A 22,443-nucleotide genomic window follows, 5' to 3' on the forward strand; every position below is an offset into this window, starting at 1 on the left:
CTCTTGAGAGCCTGGAGGACACTTGTTTCATTTGTTATTTACTATAGAAAAGTGAGTAAATGAAGATGCATCAAGATTAGGAGATATTGAGCAGTGATGCATGCACTCCATGCTCAGCTGTGCTGGAACGTAGCTGGTGCCCTTCTATCCGGGAGTACATGGCACGCAGTGTGCACAGGTGTGAGTCCCGTGAGAGTCCCGTGGGCCAAGTTGGCCCCCAGACCCGGAGGTGGGAGTGGGTGCTGCCAGCAAACCCCGGTTTCCTTCCTTGGGGTATTGGAGTGCCCTGGCTGGGGTGCCTGGTGCTGTTGTGAGCCAGAGTCAGGAGACCCCAGACCTGGCTCTGTGAGCTTTAGCTAGGTGACTGTCAATGAATCATCCAGACCTGGAGCTTGTTTTTTTTTTTTTTCCCCCTCTTGTTCTTGAGTAGAACAAGGCTCTTCCCAGCTGTAGCTTTGTATAATTTTGTTTTGAACATAATTTTTTCATGACCCTACCCCTTGTTTAAAGCTCATTTAACAACAACAACAACAACAAAAAAGCTCATTTAAGGCATCTTTTGGAAGGATGTCCCGAGGATGGGATGGGAACAGACAGTTATTAAGAGCAGCACAAGTACAAATTAATCACCTCTGCCGAGTGGATGTGCTTGGGTGTCCACAGATCCCAGTGCTCAGATGGGGGTACTGTTTGTTTTTTTTCCCTGTAAAACTTGGGAGAACAGCACAAGCTATTAAGTGATTTAGTTATTAGAAAGGGCTTTAATGAATCCCTTCCTTCTACAAGGGAGGGCCCAAATGTAAAGGCTTGGTTTTAGATTTCTATTGGTTGGAAATCTTTCCTTTCTTTTATTATTATTTTTAAAATTTTATAAAAAATTAAAAAAAAAAAAAAGGGATCCCTGGGTGGCACAGCGGTTTGGCGCCTGCCTTTGGCCCAGGGCGCGATCCTGGAGACTCGGGATCGAATCCCACGTCAGGCCCCCCGGTGCATGGAGCCTGCTTCTCCCTCTGCCTGTGTCTCTGCCTCTCTCTCTCTCTCACTGTGTGCCTTTCATAAATAAATAAAATAAAAAATTAAAAATAAAATTTTAATACATTTTTTTATGAAGTGATACAGATGAGAAACGGTATCTACTTCCATTAAGTAAGCCTATTATCAAGGATACTATAACCAATTAAGATTGAAAAAAGACAATAGGATGATTTCCTTGGTTGGAGTCTTTTTCTACAGATATGAGCATCAGAGACATTAATACCTATACTAATGTCTTGATACATGGAAGGGTTAGAGTCCAGCTCAGCTGGTCATACATTAATACTTTATTTTGAATCTTGGTTTCCTTTGGGTTCTCATTTTAAAAAATTTGCATAGCACAGTGGTTTAAGCATTAAAAGGGAGTGGGTGGATTCATAACTTGATAGCCTGGATAAGGAAACCGTTAGGCACAGTTTGACGTAGAGGCTCAATGTCACCAACTGGGACTTGGTTTTTTTTTTTTTTTTTTCATCCTTATCTGTGCTGCTTTGGAGTTACAGCTGGGTCACCAAGTGGCTTCTCACATCACCAGACCATGTACATGCTCCCTGAATTCCCATAGGGAAGCCCATGACTCCCCCTAGTCTTGAAGATCGCTCTGGACTGGGGTAGGTCTCAGGCTCGCCCACATCATTGCTCTGGTCATGGAGATGGAGTGTGCTGACATGTTTATAAGCCTGTCTGGGATGGAGAATCCCACAGATGGGAGACTTACAGGACAATGGACATTAGTATATCACAGTCCCGGGTATGGAAGCTGAGATGGGACGCTGGTGAGACCCCTTCCTGGGTTGCAGATGGCTCATTTCCCACTGTGTCTTCACTTGGCGGGAGGAGGGAGCTCTCTGGGATATCTTTCGTAAAAACATAAATCCCGTTGATGAAGGACCCACCCTCATGTCCATCACCTCCCAAAGGCCTCACCTCCTGATGCCACCATTGGGGGTTAGGATTTCAACACTTAGATTTGGAGGGACGTGGACATTGGGCCCACAGTGCCGTGGCTGCACTGAGTAGTGCTGGAGGGAGGGAGTAGTGAGCTCCGGCCGTGCAGAGGTAGTGACTCTGTAACCTGTGCTGTACGATTGCTAATTCTTGTGTATTTTCTTGTCCATGTAAGAGAAGTGGCTTTAGGGGGCTGGTGTGCTGTCTGGTGAACTAGTTGGCTTAGAGTGGGGGGAGCACTGGTTTGTAGTCCTTGCCTAATTCCCTGGGGTGAATACTCCCACCAGGGCAGATGTCAGGCCCCCTCCCGTCCACAGGCGGCTCACGAGTTCCTGCGTGTTTTGCAGCTAAGGTTGCAGGCTGGCTCCAGCAGCTTGCTCCCGGGGAGGATCTTCATAGAGTCAGCTGGCTCTGACTTGCTAACTTGCCATCCCAATGGGCTACAGCCGTCCGTCAAGGGTTTGAATCAAGCCAGACTTGAAGGGAGCGTCCCCCAGCGCCTTGGTGGAAGTCTTCCTTGTGAAAGGGTTATTTCAGGATGAGCTGAAGCAGTGCAGTGATTGCGGTCACACATGCTCAGGTGTCCAGGGCCCATCCCTGTGCTGACCACATTGGCCCTAAAGTCCCTCCCGAGATTCCTGTGTACCACCCGCCGTTACGGGGTGTGGATGCAGGTGTGGTGCCTTGCACAGATTAATGTTGCTCTTCATCTTCCCACTCTGTGTACACAGATTCTTTTTACTGGCTCATCCTCCTGGGCAGGATAATGGGTAAGGCCACTGGTAGAGGCTGGGTCTATATACAGTTGTATTTTATTTTATTTTATTTTATTTTATTTTATTTTATTTTATTTTATTTTATTTTACTATTATTTTTTTTTACAGTTGTATTCTAAATGCAGCCTGCATCTCAGGGCCGGGTTTTACTGCCCTTTTAACCAAGGTTACACACATGTCTGCTCTGATGGATTAAAGGCTGAGAACTGAAAGCTGATTTATCTAATACTGCAGTGGAGGGATGGAGATCTTCTTACCACCTTCTTGGGCTTTCCAAGGATTTACCTGAACAAATTAGAGACCTCTCTGCCTCTCCACTTCCTTCCCTTTGTCTCAAGGGAGGAAGCAACAGTCTTGCTTCTCTGGCAGTGAGAGATGGAATCTTTAGTGAGAGATCCTGCCTCAGGGCCTTTGTATATGCTGTGCCCTCTGCCTGAGACACACTCTCTCCCTGTCTCAGCATGCCAACTGCTCCTCGCCACTCCAATCTTTCCTTATGGGACACCTCCTCCAAGAGGCCTGTCTGCTCACCCCACCCCTTCCTTTCACACCTTCTTATTCTGTTTTCCTACTTGCACATGTGTGAGCTGACACGGTCTTGTTTGTTGAATGATTGTTGTCTTCATCACCCCCACCGGAGTGTGTGCTCCTTGCGGTGGGACGGTGTCTCTATCTCTCTCTTGTTCCTGATGTGTGTTCCATCAGTTTGGGAGTAAGTCGCTGACTATGACAGGTGACCCAGGCAGGCCCTCCTTCCTTCCACATTTAAGGGATTTGTTTTTTTTTTCATCTGTGAGATGATTTCGGTAGAAACTTTCGGTCTTCCTCTTGGCTTGACAGTTGGCCTGCAAGCTTCCTCACTCTTCACTTGCTGCAGATTCTGTGGCCATTCCCAAGAGGCTCCATCTTCAGCCTGCCAGCGGCCTGGGCAACTCTCCTCCTCCTGAGGCTGACTGTGTGGATCCCACGGACGTGAGGGAGGTGCCTCAATGGCCTGGTTGGCTGTGGCCAGGGTGAGCATGAGCACCTTGATGTCCTCTGCCAGCATGCGTCCTCAGGCCTGGTGTGGTTGAGGACTCAGGCAGGAGCTCTGCCCTCCTCTCAGAACAGTGGGATGACACTAACGGCAGGCAGTCCCTGGTGGGGGGCAGTTTCATCTTAGGGACTACTGGCTGGTCCACCAGTCAGGCCCTCACGGAGGGCAGCATCGGAAATGGAGAGTCACAGAGGTGTGGAGAATTGGGAATTCTAGCGTGGGTCTAGTCCAAGACTTGCACTCACAAACAAGGGTCGGGTGAGGGGTGTGGGTTTGTGCCATGGAGTGGGCTTGAGGGTTGGGTTCCTGCCAGTCTCTCATTCCCCGAGGGGGCCTGAGGTCCCAGTAGTCATAGCACCATTCCACTTCTAGGCATGCGGCCTCTTGTCCTCAGAGTGGCTTTGGTCATAGGCCTTTATTTGTAAGGTTGTTGCTGCCGGAATTAGCTGTGCTAATGTAGGCAAACAGTCCAAACAGTGCCTGGTGTGTAGAAGAGGTCCACTGATGCCAGCTCATGTCGGTTGTGAAAGTAAAAATGCTGTGATGTGTTCTGGGAACGGAAGTCAGAAGTCTGACCTTGAGGACTCACCTCAGAGCTCCAGGAAGAGCAAGGGCCTCCCTGATGTTTGGAGCACCCCTGGGGCATCCTGGATGGAGGATCACCTCCTCCCTTACAATCAGTCTGCATTTTAAATTTATCTAAAGTTTCTTTTGTGTGTGTGTGTGTGTGTGTGTGTGTGTGTGTGATGAGAACAATGAACACGGGATCTACTGTCTTGACAAATTCAAGTGCATAATCCAATACTTCTCACCAGGGACAGGGTAAGGTGTGCAGCCCCCTGGAACTCACTCATCCTGCATGACTGAAACAAAACAGAGTCCATAAATAGAGCCACGTACACATGTCTGACTGGTTGCCGACCCAGGGGCCATGGCCATGGGATAGGGGAAGGGCAGCCCTTCCACAGTGGGGTTGGGAAACCAGATCCCACGTGAAGAGGAATGCAGCTGGAGCCTTACCTTACAGCAGGCATCAAGACGAGCTCATAATTGGTGAAAGACTTTAGTGCCAAGCCGGGAGCTGAAGAAGTCCTGGGAGAAGATAAGGAAAGGTCCGTGACATTTAGCGTGGCAGTGACCCCTGTCAGCCCTTACTTCACTGTTTCTTATGCCCTAAGCCAGGACTGTCTGTGCACCAGGGCAGCAGCTGTGGAGTGCAGTGGTTAGACACGGCATTGACTCTAGGTTCTGCTTGGTTCAAGAGCCCAGGTACTTCCACTTTGCCATCTGTGTGGTGGGCATAGGAACAGAAGAGCAATGCGGGTGGCGCCAGGGCCTGGCCTGATGGGATGCACCAGGGGGATTGCTGGCTGCCAGCATGGAGGTTGGCCCGAGTCAGGTGCAGCCCTACTGAGCACCCCTCACCATGGGGACCAGGTAGCTATCAGGGACTGAGTGTCCTCATGTGAGACTCACTTTCCAGTGCTCCTCCAGCAAGATCACCCTCTCTCTTCCCCGTGACTCCAGCACTGACATAAACCCAGGTTGTTTTTCCGTTTTATGTTCCAATTAATTCCCAGGCCCATGAGCACCTCCCAGCCCATGAGGCTGATTAGGGAAAAGAACCGGGTGCAAAAATTACAATGCAGAGAAAGGAGAGGCGGCCAGAGTACAGGTCCAAACACAAGGTGGCATGAGGTGGGCTTAATGTCAAGTAAGTCATCTGTCAGGAGGCATCTTCTACAGCTGCTGGGAGGCCGGTCCCCAAGGCACAGGCCGGGTGGCATGATCTGGCTAATTATTTAGCTTTCTCTCTTGGAGACGGCAAACAACAGCACAGGAATTAGGACTGTTTGACACTCCTGTGATCTTGTAACGATGATGTGGCATCTTTAAGTGGCTCAGAACAAACCATCAGGGACAGAGCTGCTGTTGGATAAAACAGCGGGTCTTTCCACATTTATTTATTTTATTTATTTATTTATTTATTTATTTATTTATTTATTTTTTAAATTTTATTTATTTATTTTTTTCTTTCCACATTTATAACAACGGGTCTGAAGTGCAGGGGGTGCGGCTGTGGTAACGTTCTTGGTCTTCACCTGGGCGTCTCCCCAACTTTGCAGCAGTTTGCTAATATTACAGATTTCAAGGTAATGTTTCTAAAGGCCGGTGTTAGGTATTTCTTGTGTATCATAAAATAATTTTTTCCCCTGGCAGTGGAGACTGACACCCCTTTCTGTCCATCTCTCCTGACTGTCTGGTGTCCAGGGCTGCTCATTCCTGGGCAGTGGTGAGCCCTGAACCCCGACCCCTCGCCTCCCGGGTAAGTGACTTCTCCAGGCTGTGCATCCGACGTGTCGTGTGCATAGGCACCTGCCATGTGGGGGCTTCTGAGGGTTCACGCAGACGCTCTGTGCAAGATGCTGGCAAGAGGGCTTGGTGTAGAATGGGCACTCGAATGTGAGCTGCTGCTTTTAATACTAGTAATAGTTAACATTAAAACAGAATATCGATTTCCTGAAATAATTTTATTTTAGAAAGTAACACCACACTTTAAGCTTCAGTTTGGTAGTAAAGATGATGTTAGGCTGAAGAAAAGCCCCATCCATGGTGGAGGCTTCCACGCGTTCTGTCCTAGGGCCTTTGGTGAGAGCAAAATCAATTTTCAGGGAAGATGATTAAGCCAGTGAAATTGCTCGTGAGCAGTAAACGCATTTAATTAAGTGCAAGGCATTGCTCCTGGCCCTGAGCACAGTACACAGTGTCTCTGGGGGTGGCCCTGCTTTCTCACTCTCTCAGGGCCTTTCTTCTGGGTGAGGGTGAGTGTTCTTGGCGGCAGGTTCCTTCCCCCTCTTCCCTCACTAGAATCGGGGAGAGACCAGAGAAACCCCTCAGGAGGGTGGACAGCACAGGGGCGCCGGCCTGGTGCTGTCCGTACAAACGGCGCGTGGCTTCAAGGTAGGGTTCATTGTTCAGACCAAAGAGGATTGAGGCCTCGGTGAGTGGGGCACGCACAGGGTACACACAGGGCCACGTACGTGGAGCGGACATGCGGGCCACAGAGGCTTCCTTGCATACCACTGATTTATAGAGCCACCCGTGCTTCTTCTGCTCTCCAAAGTCATTTTATTGACTTGTGCCTCTGGAGAATGTAGCAGTGTGACTGCTCTTCCTGGGGGAGGTTTTTGATCTCGTTTTCAATTTTCACTTGTTAATATTCTCCCTGTCATTCATGGCCAAGCGGAAACATAGAAAATGAAATCTTTTATTGCACAACTATTTACAAAGCCCTGTCTGTGAGCCAGGTGCCACTCTGAGGGCCAAGGACACGGCAGTCAGCACAACTGCCCTAAACCCTTGCACTCAGACACCTGGAGTCCCACCCAGCGTGTCCACACGAGCCCAGCATGGTGAAGAGGAGGAAACCCACAAGACTCTGGCTGGTGTAGATGCTTGTCAGTTAAGGTGGTGATGTGCTTTTTGGGTCAGTTTTGACAAAAATTAATAAACATTTTTAAAATGATGGGTTTGGGGTTTATAGAAAGGTTGATCAGCAAGTGAGGTCCTCCTACACCCCCTGTCCTTCTAGCCCCGAATTTCCCCAGGGCTCACATCTGGTATAAATGCAGCGCGTTTGCTACAGTGGATGAGCCAATGTTGGTATGTTGTTACTAAACGGAGGCCATGGCTTCTCTTAGGACTCGCTCTGTGTTGTCCTTTCTGTGGGTTTGGACAAATGTATGATGACTTGTTTCATCCTTTATGGTTGAACATGTTGCCTCCAAATCCTCAGTGTTCATCCCTCACTTCCCACTGCTCCCCCCCACCCCAGACAGGTAATTCTCTTTTACTGTCTCCATAGCTGTGCCTTTTCCAGGACATTCTGTAGTTGCAATCATACAGTATTTACCCTTTTCAGACCATCTTCTCTCACTTAGTGATGTGCATTTAAGGTTTCATGTCTTGACAGCTCATTTCATCTTGGTGCTGAAATAACAATCCATTGTCTCCTGGACCACAGGCTGCTTATCCATCCACCTGCTGGAGGACACCTTGGTGGCCTAGGAAGGTGCTAGCCAGCAGATCCCAACCAGTGGGACATTTCAAAATATCCCACTTTAATATGTATTGGTCCAGGGAGACCCTGGAGAAATCAGAAGGGTGAAACATTGAGATCTCTTAAGAAGGCAAGGGTTGGGGTTAGGTTTCAGGGGTCGTTATAACCTGTAGTCATTTTGTTTACTGCAAAACCTGATTTTCTCAACTTACCTATCTAATGCTAACACATTCAGCAAGTTCACCAAATAATCAAAACACCTTAAAAAATATTAATAGGCGAAGTCAGTAGAGCTCACATGATACAGGGCACGGGTGCTGTACACATTCTTTCTCCCCATTCTCATGAGTGGGTGTTTACACTGAGCTACCAAAGCCCTGGCTCATTCTGTTATTCCTCAGGACTGGTTCTGATCAAATGTTATAAATACTTAATCCCAGCAAATTGTGCTGAGAACACTAGGGCAATTCCTCCACCTTCACTAATTTCAGGATTCTTTATACGTGCCCCAAAGCTTCTGCTGTTACTATGTTACACTTATTACATGATTCCAGAGCTACTTCACTTGAGCGGAACTGCTTCCTGAATTCATTAATTTTACGATTATTTACACCAAAATATTGTGGTTTCTCCAGTGTAATATGTTATTTTATTCATTCAACGTTTTATTTTTATTTATTTATTTATTTATTTATTTATTTATTTATTTATTTGAGACAGAGAGAGACAGAGGCAGAGACATAGGCTGAGGGAGAAGCAGGCTCCATGCGGGGAACCTGATGTGGGACTCGATCCCAGGGCGCTGGGATCACGCCCCAGGCCAAAGGCAGGCGCTAAACCTCTGAGCGACGCAGGGATCCCTAACACTAAGCATTTTAAAGTATGTGTGTAGGGGTGGCCTTTATCCAGCTGCTTCCTCAGGGGGGTGATGTCTGTGCCTGAACCTGAGGACAAGAAGGGAGGCGGGGTGGGCAAAATGTGAAGATTTGCTCCACAGAATGTGCCAGTGCAGAATTCCCATGGCCATGTAGTATAGAGGTTTTATTTATACCACTATAAACACTGTCCTCCTTTCTATTCCTAGCTCAGCAATCTGAGTCCCAGTATGAGGACGATGTGAGCAGAGCACCAGTGGATGCCCCACAGACACAGAGTGTGAGTGGGAAATACACCTCCACCATTTCAGGCCATGGACATTTGAGGTTGTTCGTTACCACAGCATAGCGTAGCCCGTCCTGACTCATGCACAGTCCAAGACATGCATATTGATGTCAAAGGCCTCATTCATTTGCTATTTTTCTGCACATACCTGAGCAGCTACTTTGGCTTGACATGGTGTAGGTGCTTAGAATATAGCACAGAACTAGGAGGCAGGGCCCCCACCCTGTTGGAGCAGGTGGTCTGCAGGGGGGCAGCAGCAAGTCCAAGCCCTGGCCTGCTTGAATTGTGGTTCCTGAGCAGCTGTGAAGGTGCTGCAGGGAAAGTGGACTCCTGGCCAACTTATAGATGCGGTTTGTTGGGGCTGCCAGAGGCAGAGAATGAGTGCATCTATCCCCTGGGGGAGGAGGGGTTCCCAGGGCAGGGTCCAAGCTGCAAGAGTGGGGGAGTGAAGAGAGGAAGGGGCTTGCAGGAGGGTGGATGGTTGGTAGCCAGACCTCTGAGGCCGAAACCAGGACGTCGGATGAAATGCAGATTTTATAATCTTGAGAAAATGTTGCCAGGAGGCAGGAGCAGTAGCAGCAAGGGGAATGAAGAGAGGGGTTCCCCTAGTCAAGGAGCTCTGGGAACCAGGGTGGTTAGAACCCCCTCCCGACTTGATTCTTCTTAGCTGTCACTGTGGGGCCATTCTTTGGACTCTATGACTTTTTTTAAAAAAAGATTTTATTTATTTATTCATGAAAGACACACAGACACACACACAGAGGCAGAGACACAGGCAGAGGAAGAAGCAGGCTCCCTGTGGGAAGCCCCATGTAGGACTTAATCCCAGGACCCCGGGATCACAACCTGAGCCAAAGGCAGGCACTCAACCACTGAGCACCCAGGTGCCCTGGACTCCACAACTTCTTGATGTCATGATTACTGGGTGCCAGAGCCCCCAGAGTTACTGTGATAATGTACATAAAGCCCCAAACTATAATAGTAAACCCTTGGAATGGCTGGACGCTTCCCTCTGGCTTCATCGTTTCTGGATGATTCCTGCTGATTTCTGAACATTTCTACCTCTTGTCTCTCCAAATGTACACACGCCTGTCAAGGGAGCGGGCAGCCCACTCTGCAGCTGTGCTTTTTCTCCCCAGGGTGCAACCCCACAGGTAATTCCCTCCCTGTTGTGCATCTCACGGGAATGTTTAGTGGGGGCAGATTCAGATGTCGAGGCAAAGAAGCTTGTGTCCTGTAACGTCACCCATTGTCAAAACACGACTTCTCCCGGTGGCTCTGAAAGCCGCGTTCTTTCTATCTGCGTGACTCATTATGCCAGCTATGCCCTGTGCTGCGCAGTCCCCATGTGGAGATTGAATTACCATCCTCTTCAGCTGACACAAAGCAGTTCCCGGCCGGCTCGGGCAGCCCATGAATAAGTAAATAGGCTCCCAGTTTGATGCCCAGCCCAAGCCTCGGAGTCGCAGAGAGGCTGGATCCGGAAGGTAGGAAGCTCGCGCTGTCTGGGGGCCTTGGCTACTGCGTCTGACCCGCTAGTGCGTCGATCCCTGGCATTTTGTAAGTACCTCCACGGGGTGTGGGGAAGCGTCCGATGGCTCACGCGCCGTGACCGGGACACTGAGGCAGAAAGCCAGCCTCCTGGAGGCACCTGGCTGGAGAGCGGAGATCTGCCCTCGTGGGGTGAGGGACGGAGGGGGCGGCATTTGGCAACCTCAGCTTGTGACGAGCCCTGGCCCTGGAGCTGCTGGCTCTTAACTGTGGCTCCGACGGCTGCGGTGTTCGGAACCTGTCCCCAGGCTAATTTCACGTTAGGAAGGAGACGGCCCAAGGGCCAGCAAACCCGAACTCACAGCTGGCTGTTGCTCTCGGCACGGAAGGCGGAGCAGTCTCACCTGTTGCAGGGTTGGGGCCCTGCTTGTCCACTCTCCCCGCTCCCTCAGGAAACCTGTTCCCCTCGAGACGGAGTCGGAGTCGACGTTGGCTTGGTTGACTCCCATAATTGACGCTAGAAACAGCACATTGTCACAGTTATGTTGCTTCCAGGGGACATTTTCACTCTTGCTTTGTATTCCATTTTTGGGAAGTGTTTTCCAATTCTTTAAACCTGGCTAATGACACCAGGTTGAGCATCCTGAAGCCTTTAGATAATGAAGGTAATTAGATAATGAGCGTAACTGTGGCATTTTCAGTTTGTAGACATCAAATAGTAGTTGAAATAAAAAATGTTAAAATGTCAGTAAGTTCATGCTGGTTGAAGGACTAGTGGATTCCTTTTCATCTTTTCTATGTAGAGAACCTTGTAGTGAATGGTTGAAGTGAATTGAATTTATTCCTTTTTTTAAACAATAAATTTATTTTTTATTGGTGATCAATTTGCCAACATACAGAATAACACCCAGTGCTCATCCCGTCAAGTGCCCCCCTCAGTACCCATCACCCAGTCACCCCCACCCCCCGCCCTCCTCCCCTTCCACCACCCCTAGTTCGTTTCCCAGAGTCAGGAGTCTTTATGTTCTGTCTCCCTTCCTGATATTTCCCAACATTTCTTTTCCCTTCCTTTATATTCCCTTTCACTATTATTTATATTCCCCAAATGAATGAGAACATATAATGTTTGTCCTTCTCCGATTGACTTATTTCACTCAGCATAATACCCTCCAGGTCCATCCACGTTGAAGCAAATGGTGGGTATTTGTCGTTTCTAATGGCTGAGGAATATTCCATTGTATACATAGACCACATCCTCTTTATCCATCATCTTTCGATGGACACTGAGGTTCCTTCCACAGTTTGGTTATTGTGGACATTGCTGCTAGAAACATCGGGGTGCAGGTGTCCCGGCGTTTCATTGCATCTGTGTCTTTGGGGTAAATCCCCAGCAGTGCAATTGCTGGGTCGTAGGGCAGGTCTATTTTTAACTCTTTGAGGAACCTCCACACAGTTTTCCAGAGTGGCTGCACCAGTTCACATTCCCACCAACAGTGTAAGAGGGTTCCCCTTTCTCCGCATCCTCTCCAACATTTGTGGTTTCCTGCCTTGTTAATGTTCCCCATTCTCACTGGTGTGAGGTGGGATCTCATTGTGGTTTTGATTTGTATTTCCCTGATGGCAAGTGATGCGGAGCATTTTCTCATGTGCATGTTGGCCATGTCCATGTCTTCCTCTGTGAGATTTCTCTTCATGTCTTTTGCCCATTTCATGATTGGATTGTTTGTTTCTTTGGTGTTGAGTTTAATAAGTTCTTTATAGATCTTAGAAACTAGCCCTTTATCTGATAGGTCATTTGCAAATATCTTCTCCCATTCTGGAGGTTGTCATTTGGTTTTGTTGACTGTATCCTTTGCTATGCAAAAGCTTCTTATCTTGATGAAGTCCCAATAGTTCATTTTTGCTTTTGTTTCTTTTGCCTTCGTGGATGAATCTTGCAAGAAGTTACTGTGGCCGAGTTCAAAAAGGGTGTGGCCTGTGTTCTCCTCTAGGATTTTGATGGAATCTTGTCTCACATTTAAATCTTTCATCCATTTTGAGTTTATCTTTGTGTCTGGTGCAAGAGAGTGGTCTAGTTTCCTTCTTCTGCCTGTGGATGTCCAATTTTCCCAACACCATTTATTGAAGAGACTGTCTTTCTTCCAATGGATAGTCTTTCCTCCTTTATCGAATATTAGTTGACCATAAAGTTCAGGGTCCACTTCTGGGTTCTTTATTCTGTTCCATTGATCTATGTGTCTGTTTTTGTGCCAGTACCACACTGTCCTGATGACCACAGCTTTGTAGTACAACCTGAAATCTGGCATTGTGATGCCCCCAGCTATGGTTTTCTTTTTTAAAATTCCCCTGGCTATTCGGGGTCTTTTATGATGCCACACAAATCTTAAAATAATTTGTTCTAACTCTCTGAAGAAAGTCCATGGTATTTTGATAGGGATTGCATTAAACGTGTAAATTGCCCTGGGTAACATTGACATTTTCACAATATTAATTCTTCCAATCCATGAGCATGGAGTATTTTTCCATCTCTTTGTGTCTTCCTCAATTTCTTTCAGAAGTGTTCTATAGTTTTTAGGGTATAGATCCTTTACCTCTTTGGTTAGGTTTATTCCTAGGTATCTCATGCTTTTGGGTGCAATTGTAAATGGGATTGACTCCTTAATTTCTCTTTCTTCAGTCTCATTATTTTTTTTAAATTTTATTTATTTATGATAGTCACAGAGAGAGAGAGAGAGAGAGAGGCAGAGACACAGGCAGAGGGAGAAGCAGGCTCCATGCAGGGAGCCTGACGTGGGATTCGATCCTGGGTCTCCAGGATCGCGCCCTGGGCCAAAGGCAGGCGCCAAACTGCTGCACCACCCAGGGATCCCTCAGTCTCATTATTAGTGTATAGAAATGCCACTGACTTCTAGGCATTGATTTTGTATCCTGCCACACTGCCAAATTGCTGTATGAGTTCTAGCAATCTTGGGGTGGAGTGTTTTGGGGTTTCTATGTAGAGGATCATGTCATCTGTGAAGAGGGAGAGTTTGACTTCTTCTTTGCCAATTTGAATGCCCTTAATGTCTTTTTGTTGTCTGATTGCTGAGGCGAGGACTTCCAGTACTATGTTGAACAGCAGTGGTGAGAGTGGACATCCCTGCCTTGTTCCTGATCTTAGGGGAAAGGCTCCCAGTGCTTCCCCACTGAGAATGATATTTGCTGTGGGCTTTTCGTAGATGGCTTTTAAGATGTCGAGGAAAGTTCCCTCTATCCCTACACTCTGAAGAGTTTTGATCAGGAATGGATGCTGTATTTTGTCAAATGCTTTCTCTGCATCTAATGAGAGGATCATATGGTTCTTGGTTTTTCTCTTGCTGATATGATGAATCACATTGATTGTTTTACGAGTGTTGAACCAGCCTTGTGTCCCGGGGATAAATCCTACTTGGTCATGGTGAATAATTTTCTTAATGTACTGTTGTATCCTATTGGCTAGTATCTTGTTGAGAATTTTTCTGAATTTATTCCTAATATTAAATGGCAAGAGCTGGACCTTCTCTCATGGCGGAAGGATTTATTTTGCACTCCGTGATGAACATGTTTATGGGCAGAGCAGGTGGGCAGTGCTTTATGTTGTTTGGCATTTGAGGAAGCAGCAGTAAAATGTGCATCAATAAATCATTGCTTTTCTTTCCCTATCTGCCCAAACAGCTCTGTTAATCAAAACTTTAAACAAAGCGATAGTTGAGCTCTCTATTCAATTTTGCTTCAGAGTCGTTAAAGTTGGTTATACACAAACTCTCAAAGGCATTATCTTGCTGGACCAGTTTTGAATTAATAATAATCATACTGCATATGTAACCAGATAGGGTAGTTCTTCGTGCTTTATCATCATTAACACATTCTCCAGTCAGCCTAGTGGGATGGAGAGACAGTGGAGCCACTTTGATGAGGGGGCGGGAGAGGACCAGAGAGCAAAGGGTAAAGGGTATTTGAAGAAGTGGAGTCTCAGAGCCCAGAAAGACAAATGGAGAAAAAGAGGTGGATTTAGTACTTCTATGCTGAAAGCAGCAACATTTGCTAAATGCTGAGAGGCTGGGTATAATTGTCCTACCTGATTTTTTTTTCTTTTTTATAGAATTAGGAAATATTTTCATAACTTGCAAGTTATCACACTTCTCCATATTATTTTTTTATGTTAACCTTAACTATTCTCTGAGAGAATACAATTTATTAGAGGGGCAAGACAGAGTGTAGGTTGGTGGCTGTAAGGCCTCAGGTGATTTGTTTCAAAATGAAGTAGTCACACATGTTCTGCTGGGCAGGGCTCTCACTAGAGGTCTCTGTGCTTTGCTCCACTTTCCTTTTGGCCCATTTGATTGTGTGCCAAGACCTCCTCATGCTTTTCATTGCTTATTGCAGTCATTACCACAAGGTAGTAGGTGGACCAAAAATATTACATTAGATGATTTTAGGAGACATATAGATATTTTATAAAAAGACATTACTTGCTAACTATTTGTTTCATGTAACTTAGAGGAAAGACGGAGCATATCAAGTGAGTTAATGTAATAATGTAAGATTTCTTTTGAAACAAGATTCATACATGAAGATTTCAGTGAGTTCCCAAAGTGGATGTAAGCATGCCTTTTTTTTTTTTTTGACCTCCAACTGCATGCTAAAATATAAAGTACATGCACACAATTTAAAAAGTTAATAATGGCTAAGGGTGTATAATACCAGCCATTTCCTCCTACCCTGTCAACTTTTCACTAAAGAATTATCTAGCCCCAGATATCTGTAGTGCTGAGGTTCAAAAGTCCTGTGGTAGATGAAGATTTAATTCTTTTAGACCCCACCCCAACCTACACATACAGTTAAGTTGCTACTTTAGTAAAGATAATAGTGAGTGTTTACATTGTTATTATGTATATATGATTAACTAGAAGCAATTAGTGATTGTAATTACATTTCTTTTTTTTTTAAAGATTTTATTTATTTATTCACGAGAGACAGAGAATGGCAGAGACATAGGCAGAGGGAGAAGCAGGCTCCTCGAGGGGAGCCTGATGAGGGACTTGATCCCGCCACCCTGGGATCACGCCGGAGCTAAAGGCAGATGCTCGACCACTGAGCCACCAAGGCTTCCCTGTGATTACATTTCTTTCCTTGCATGGCTTTTTACTTTTCCTGAAGTTATTAATTACCTTATTTTTTATAGTGTCATTTGCAATCCATATACTGAAAATTCTTTCCCATTTTGACATATCAAAAACTTTTATTGAGTCTCCTTCTCACATGATACTTCACTTGTAAAACTCTCTGTCTTCTTGCTCCAAACTGGTTAGTCAAGATTTGGGGCTCAACTATCACCCTGGAGTTTCTCTTTGTCATTGTGTAGTAGGATCTACTGTTTCTCAGATTCTATGGCTTTTTCTTTTAGGGTTTTCTTGCTTATTTTACTGCAATATATCCTCCAGTAATTTCCTAAGGAAGAATACATTGGAAGCAAATTTTATGATCCTTTACATGTATGGCAATATCTTTCCCTTGTCTTCCCATTTGATCAACTGCTTTTTGAGTATAGAATCTTAAATTGGAAATAATGTTCAATCTGATTTTTAAAGGCATTCTGCTGGCTTCCAAGATTGCTGCTGAGAAGTTTGATGCCCTTACCTTTAATTCCTTTTAAAAATTTCACTTTTTCTTTTCTTTTCTTTATTTTTTTTTTTTACTAAAAGTGTTCAAGATTTTCTCTTTGTCATTAATCTTTTCAAATCTCATGATGCTCTTTGGTGTGGGTTTCTTTTCATCCATTTTGTAGCCCACTCATGAAATCCTTTAATATAGAAATTTTCATATTTCCTAAATTTCTGTACACTTTCTCTTTCTGGAAATCTTATTACTAAAAGTTGAACGTCCTGGATTGACCTTTAAAATCTTTTTTCTTTTATGTTTTATATCATGTTGGGAGATTTCCTTAACCTCATCTTCTATATATGCCATTTAAGTCAAAATCCATTTAAGCAACTATCTTTTTCATATACAAGAATCCTTTTTGTCTCTCATTGCTTCTTTCATAGCATCTTGTTCTCTTTCTGTTTGTAAAGTTTTGCTTGGGTGCCTGCACTATCTCCTTCTTCTGGCTTTTATATTTATGTTCTTAGATTATAATCTTCTATATTGGAGGTTTTTTAATGTAGTGAGTAATCTTTGGTTGGTATTTGGTTTTGGACGAAGGTCTAGATGGCTTGGTGGATGCCAGTGTAGCTTGTTTGTGGGGGGCTCATTCGAGGGTAATTACAGGGAACTAAACATTTTGGGATGGAGTTTCCTAATGTCAATATATAAATATATTACTTATGATTATTATATTCTACCAAAATGAAATTTCCAGGCTTCTGCCTAATTTGAGGGTCATGTGGGCAAATGCCCAACTATCTACATTATGCATGTGGTCTGGGGAGGAGTTGACACAGGCAGATGCTTATTATGGTGCCTCACTGCTCTGAGCTGTACCTGCTGCTCTGTGTCCTGACTCTCTCATTAAATGCCTCAGGAAATAAGACTCCAATCTCCTGTCTAGACATCTCCCCCTTGTATCTCGTCTGCACATCATTCTAAATCTTATTAAAGTCTAGCTTGAATAAAGTTATACATGCATGTTCTGGCCTCCCTTGTCAGACTGTGGGTCCTGGAAGGACTCAATCTTATTTATGTTTGGGTCTAACAACTGCCAGGAACTTGGTAGGTACTCAGAAAATGCTTGCTATATTGAAATAAATTGGATTTTGCTCATACAGACTGTGTTTCAGTTCTGGATTTCAGGCTGAAGCCCAAATTGCTTCAAAGTGTTCTTCCCCTACCCACATAGTTACTGTGGACACTGGACACTTAAAAATTTTGGGATAAAGCCTAAGATAAGTCAACTTATTTTATTCTGTGATTCTACAAAGTTTAAAAACGTTAACAAAATAAAAGTACAAGAACTAGGGGCACCCTGGGTGGCTCAGCGGTTTAGCGTCACCTTCAGCCCAGGGTCTGATCCTGGAGTCCCGGGATTGAGTCCCACATTGGGCTCCCTGCATGGAGCCTGCATCTCCCTCTGCCTGTGTCTGTTCCTCTCTCTCTCTCTCTGTGTCTCTCATGAATAAATAAATAAAATCTTTTTTAAAAAAAGTACAAGAACTTTTGATATTTTGATTATTTATGTTAGTTGAAGGTCTATTGAAATGTAGGAATTTCTAATTTTTAAATGTTTGGTGGCAAGATGGGAATTCCTTGATAGTTTGCTGCAAGCAGCTCATTGTTTTTTATCTCGATTTTTATTCATTAATTTGACTTATGGTAACACTTCTTGTAATCCATGGGACATCAGTCATATTTATATAATTAAGGATATGTATAGAGCAAGTCCACACAGTTTGTGGTCTCCATTCTATCCCTTGTTGCCATCAGCAGTGGCATGTCACCCTTAGACAAGGAGGGATAATTAGCCTGACCCACAATTTCTCTTGGCACATTCAGGAGCATGGAATTTTACTCCAAGCAGGATGAAAGCTTTGTGTCAGGGTGTGTATGTATTTTTGCACTATTCCACACCAGGAAATTTGGTGGAAGGGAAAGAAAGGTGTCAGGCTGGGAAGGCCACGTGTGAAGTCTCAGCTCTGTCACTTAGCCCTCTCAGTGCTATGAACTGGAAAGTGATAGTGTCTTCCCTGACTTTCCCAGCATCTGAGCCATAGAGGAAGCTGAAAGAGGCAGAAAAGCCAACTTATAAGCCATTCTTTTGTGATGGGAGATCATACACTTTTTTTTTTTTTTTTTTTTTTTACAGTTTAAAATGACTCATCATACCTGAAGCCTGTTTGTCCAGAAGACACATTTGATCAGATCCAGTCTTTGGAAGGCCCATTCTGAAATCTCCCACTTTGTGTCCTGAGACTAGGAACCCAGCGGTAGAACTTTGTGGTGAGTTGTCCTTTCTTCCTTCTGAGGTTCTATCTCCCTGTGCCAGTTGGGGGTTGTATCCATCACTTCCTTGTTTAATGGTCTATTCAAGACATGTTTATCAGTACCAGCTGTATGTCAGTTAGCTGAGAAGAGCTGAATGGTGAATAAAACAACTGTCTGTACTCTTGTGGAGATAGCAGTGTGGTGAGTGAATGGCAGTGCAAAGGCCCAGGGGCAATAAAGGGCTGAATGCATGAAAAGTGGTTGTTTAGATGCAAATTGGGGAGAGGAGGCCAGGGCAGGCATTCACAACCTTATAGGCTATGGATACGGGTTTTAAATCTTATGAGCAGTGGCCAGATAGCAGTGGCATATTTTAGGTAAGAGAGTGACATGATCAAATTTGCCTTCTAAAATGATTATATTAAATTTTGTGTGGGGATGAAGGGAGTGTAGTAGCAAGGAGCATTCGGAGGCCACCATGTAGTCTGGATGCATAGCTGTGGTGCCTCAGACCAGGGCATTAGCAGTGGAAGTGAAGGACACTGGAGAGCTTCTAGATGCATTGGGGCGGTAGGATTTGCCAGTTGCTGTGATGGGCTGGATGGGCAGCGGGGTGAGAAGGGGTGATAAACATGGCTTTCAGGTTGCTGGCAGAGATGACATAATGGAGGGGAAAGCCCCACTTCCTCAGATGAGAAAGATCGAAAAAAAATCAGGTTTATGGGTAAGATTCAGATTCAGTTTTGGACCAAAGCTCAGTTTTGAGTTTGAGCTACACCTAAACACGAGGCAGAGTTCAGGAGAGAACTCAGGGCTGGCTTACTCACTCTTTTACTCACTATTTGGTTTGAGAGTTCTTGTGTTGAGGCAAGATTTAGACACAGGGCAGTGATTTACACAATATGATCATGAGATGACTTTATGGGGTAAGAAGAACAGTTGCTTCTTTCTGCAAAAGGCTTTTGTGTGGCAAGTGGCTGCCTAGGCAGTGGTTGCTATGGTTGTTAGTCAAGCATTTTGTGCATTTAGCAGAAGGTGAACCATGTGAACTTTTGATGCCCCTGCCTAGGTGTGGTATTGGGGTTGGTCCTGATAAAATAATGGATCTGAGTCTCATAAACAGGATGGTGGTGATGATGATGGTTATGGTAGTGATGGTGATGGTGGTAGAAATCATAGTGATTGTGGTAGGGCTGGTGATGATGGTGGTAGGAATGGACTCAGCCAGTATGTGTTCAGTAGATTTAAGTTCACACCCAATCCCCTGATTTCTATTTTATGTGTTCATTTTTCTGGCAGGAGGCAGAAAGAGTCTGTGTGTGAAACTCAGCTGTTTCAGATATAGGATATGTTCTTGGTAACCATTTGTTCTCATTACTACGGAGCCAAAAACATTTCATCATTCTCTTAGTAAATGTAGGGCCCTTGGAGGTGGGAATATGCCTAGAAAATATTTCAAAAGCCCTTTCTCTTTCATCATTATTTATATAACAGTGTCTGTTTCTTCAGTGGATATCATTTATAATGAGAGATGTTTATCTGCATGCCTTCAACAGACAAATTGTGTCATTAAGAATACTTTCAAAGAGGATGTTCTGAACTGAGTGATGTAGGTTATTACTGGTGTAAAATTCTTGCAAATTCATTTATTTTACATGGCCTATGAGGCCCAGAAGTCACTCTGTTCTCTTAGGGGTAACAGGCAGATTATTTCAAGAGCTTAATACTTTTTTGAATTTTTTTTTTTAAAATTTTGGTTGTTCTGGGGTTGAAAGCTACAGAGAGGAGTGATATGCCTGTGTGTGAATCTTTCCTATATTTGGAATGGGCTGATCTTTTTAATTTTTTTCTGATAGATTGTTGGCTGCTTGGGATTGCAGATGCATCATTAAGTTATTGCATTTAAATTTAGCTCTTGTTTTCACTCTGGAAGGGAATGGAATGTTTGAATTATTTCACCACGAAGGGAGAGCAATTAGAACATAGATCCTCATGACTTTTTGAAACAGGAGGTCTGGTCAGTGAGCCTAAGTGAGGGCTGTGCATCTGACTCAGAGGAGGAGATTCGCTGAGAGTTTCTTCAGTCTGCAGGAGGTTAAAATGGCCTTAAACATACCTGAACCATTGCCAGGGTTTGGGCTCTCCGAGGGCAGCATTTTCCATATAAATCTGTAGTGGTCTTTGCTCTCAATACTGGCAATTCCATCCTTCAAACAGGAGTTGGGGCTCCTCTGTGTGAATAAATCATTAAAATATTTATTCCCTGAGCTGGGGGGAAGTTATGTCGCCAGCGATGCTTGCACAGAGGTTGAATTTGTGTCAGCATCTTAAAAATCATATTCCTTTGTCAGATGTTAAGGGCAGGAGGTGCTTGTTGGAGTCTCATGTCACGGGGTGTGGAAAGTGAAAAGCTGATACCGTGTAGGGTGTTCCCATTCCTACCCCGTCAGCAATCGCTATAAGCAATCGGGTGTCCCCCTCTCTGGATTTGCGGACTTGCTCCAATGTGAACACAAATACACACATAGACGCAGTGTCTTGGTATATGGACAAATATGTACACACAGAGTGGGGTCTGTATGGATGTGTGTACACGCATTTATGCATATGTGTGTCCAACTACATACATACTCTGCCCTGAGACTTTTACAATCAACTTTTCATGACTCAAGCAGTAAATTGATACATTTGTTTTGTAAAAACTCAAGTGTCTTTTTACTCTCTCCATTTTACTGAGTTAACCACTGTCAACAATTGGGTCCTCTGGACACTTTTCTACATATTTACATGTGTATGTGTGTGTGCAGCCACAGAAAGTCTGTCATAATTTTGTATGTGCTTTAAAGAAAACCATATGGATTTTCTGCAGATTAGCATTTTTCTGTTTTTAGAATATTTCACAGAGATCTTTCCATATTAGTATATTAGCATGCTACATCATTCTTTTAAAGTTTCTGCATATTATCTAGTGGTATCCCTATGCCATAGTGTCTTGGCTTAGTCCTTCCAGAGCAAACCTGAGATGGGGATTCAAGTCAAAGTGGCTTAGTTGCATCAGAAAGGATGAATACTTAACATTTACATCAACATGAATGCAATTGGAGGGTATTATGCTGAGTGAAGTAAGTCCATCAGAGAAAGACAGTTATATGGTTTCACTCATATGTAGAAAAGAAGAAATAGCACAAAGGATCTTGGAACAAGAGAGGGAAAACTGAATGGTAAGTCATGAGAAAGGGAGAAAAACCATAAGAGTCCCTAAACAAATAGGTTGCTGGAGGGGAGGGGGGCTGGGGAAGTGGGATACCTGGGTGACGGGCACAAAGGAAGGCACGTGTGAGATGAGCACTGGGTGTTATGCACAACTGATGAATTATTAAACAATACATCCTGAAACTAATGATGTACTATATGTTGGCTAATTGAATTTTAAAAAATAAAAGAGTTCACATAAAAGTCAGACAGGAGGGCTTAAATAATATCAAGACCTATGAGGTTCCCATACAGGACCTCTTCAGATTATTCTAAGCCTCAGTACCATGTGCTGGTTCAGGCCAGATTCAGAGACATGCATGTCAATAAAAATTATTGTTAAATAGAAAAAAGCCTAAACCAAAAACCAATGTAGCTTAGTTGCAAGGTGATGTCTGGAAACTTTGGGAGGGAAGCAGCGTTGGGGCGGGGGGGGGGAAGCCAAGCAACGATGGGAGGAAGTCAGCGTAGGGCATGCCATCCAGCTGGTGTTCACTGTGGATAGTGGGGCTCTCCCGTCCTGTGGAGGGGCCCCTGGAGATAGCCAGGCACACCCTGGACTCACCCTAGTTGAAGGACGAGGGTCTGGGGTGTTTATCCACTGCCAACACCCTGCTGCTATTGGTGAGGTGGACTTCCAGGTGCATAAACGTTCAGTTCTTGTTTGCCTGCAGGTGTTGGTGGTGTTACTATGCATGGAGTTAACAGTAAGGGGCACTGTGTGGTCTGCCCCTGCTGCTGAGTGC

At 44.8% G+C, this 22,443-nt stretch overlaps 1 protein-coding gene across 35 annotated transcripts in view; it reads left to right on the forward strand.

The window, feature by feature from the left end:
* The window catches only part of RIMBP2 (RIMS binding protein 2), a 221,612-nt gene that overhangs the window by 33,949 nt on the left and 165,220 nt on the right, over positions 1-22,443 (forward strand). For 26 of the 35 annotated variants that reach the window (XM_072722620.1, XM_026017062.2, XM_072722625.1 and 23 more), the window contains exon 2: positions 18,327-18,460. The gene's annotated coding sequence lies outside the window, so the exon portion shown is untranslated. Of the gene's footprint in view, positions 1-10,198; positions 10,577-18,326; positions 18,461-22,443 lie in introns of those variants that run through there. The other 9 variants (XM_026017061.2, XM_072722626.1, XM_072722647.1 and 6 more) reach the window with 6 other exon arrangements.

This window comes from Vulpes vulpes, chromosome 10 (assembly GCF_048418805.1).
Source record: "Vulpes vulpes isolate BD-2025 chromosome 10, VulVul3, whole genome shotgun sequence".
NCBI classification, from domain to species: Eukaryota; Metazoa; Chordata; class Mammalia; order Carnivora; family Canidae; genus Vulpes; species Vulpes vulpes.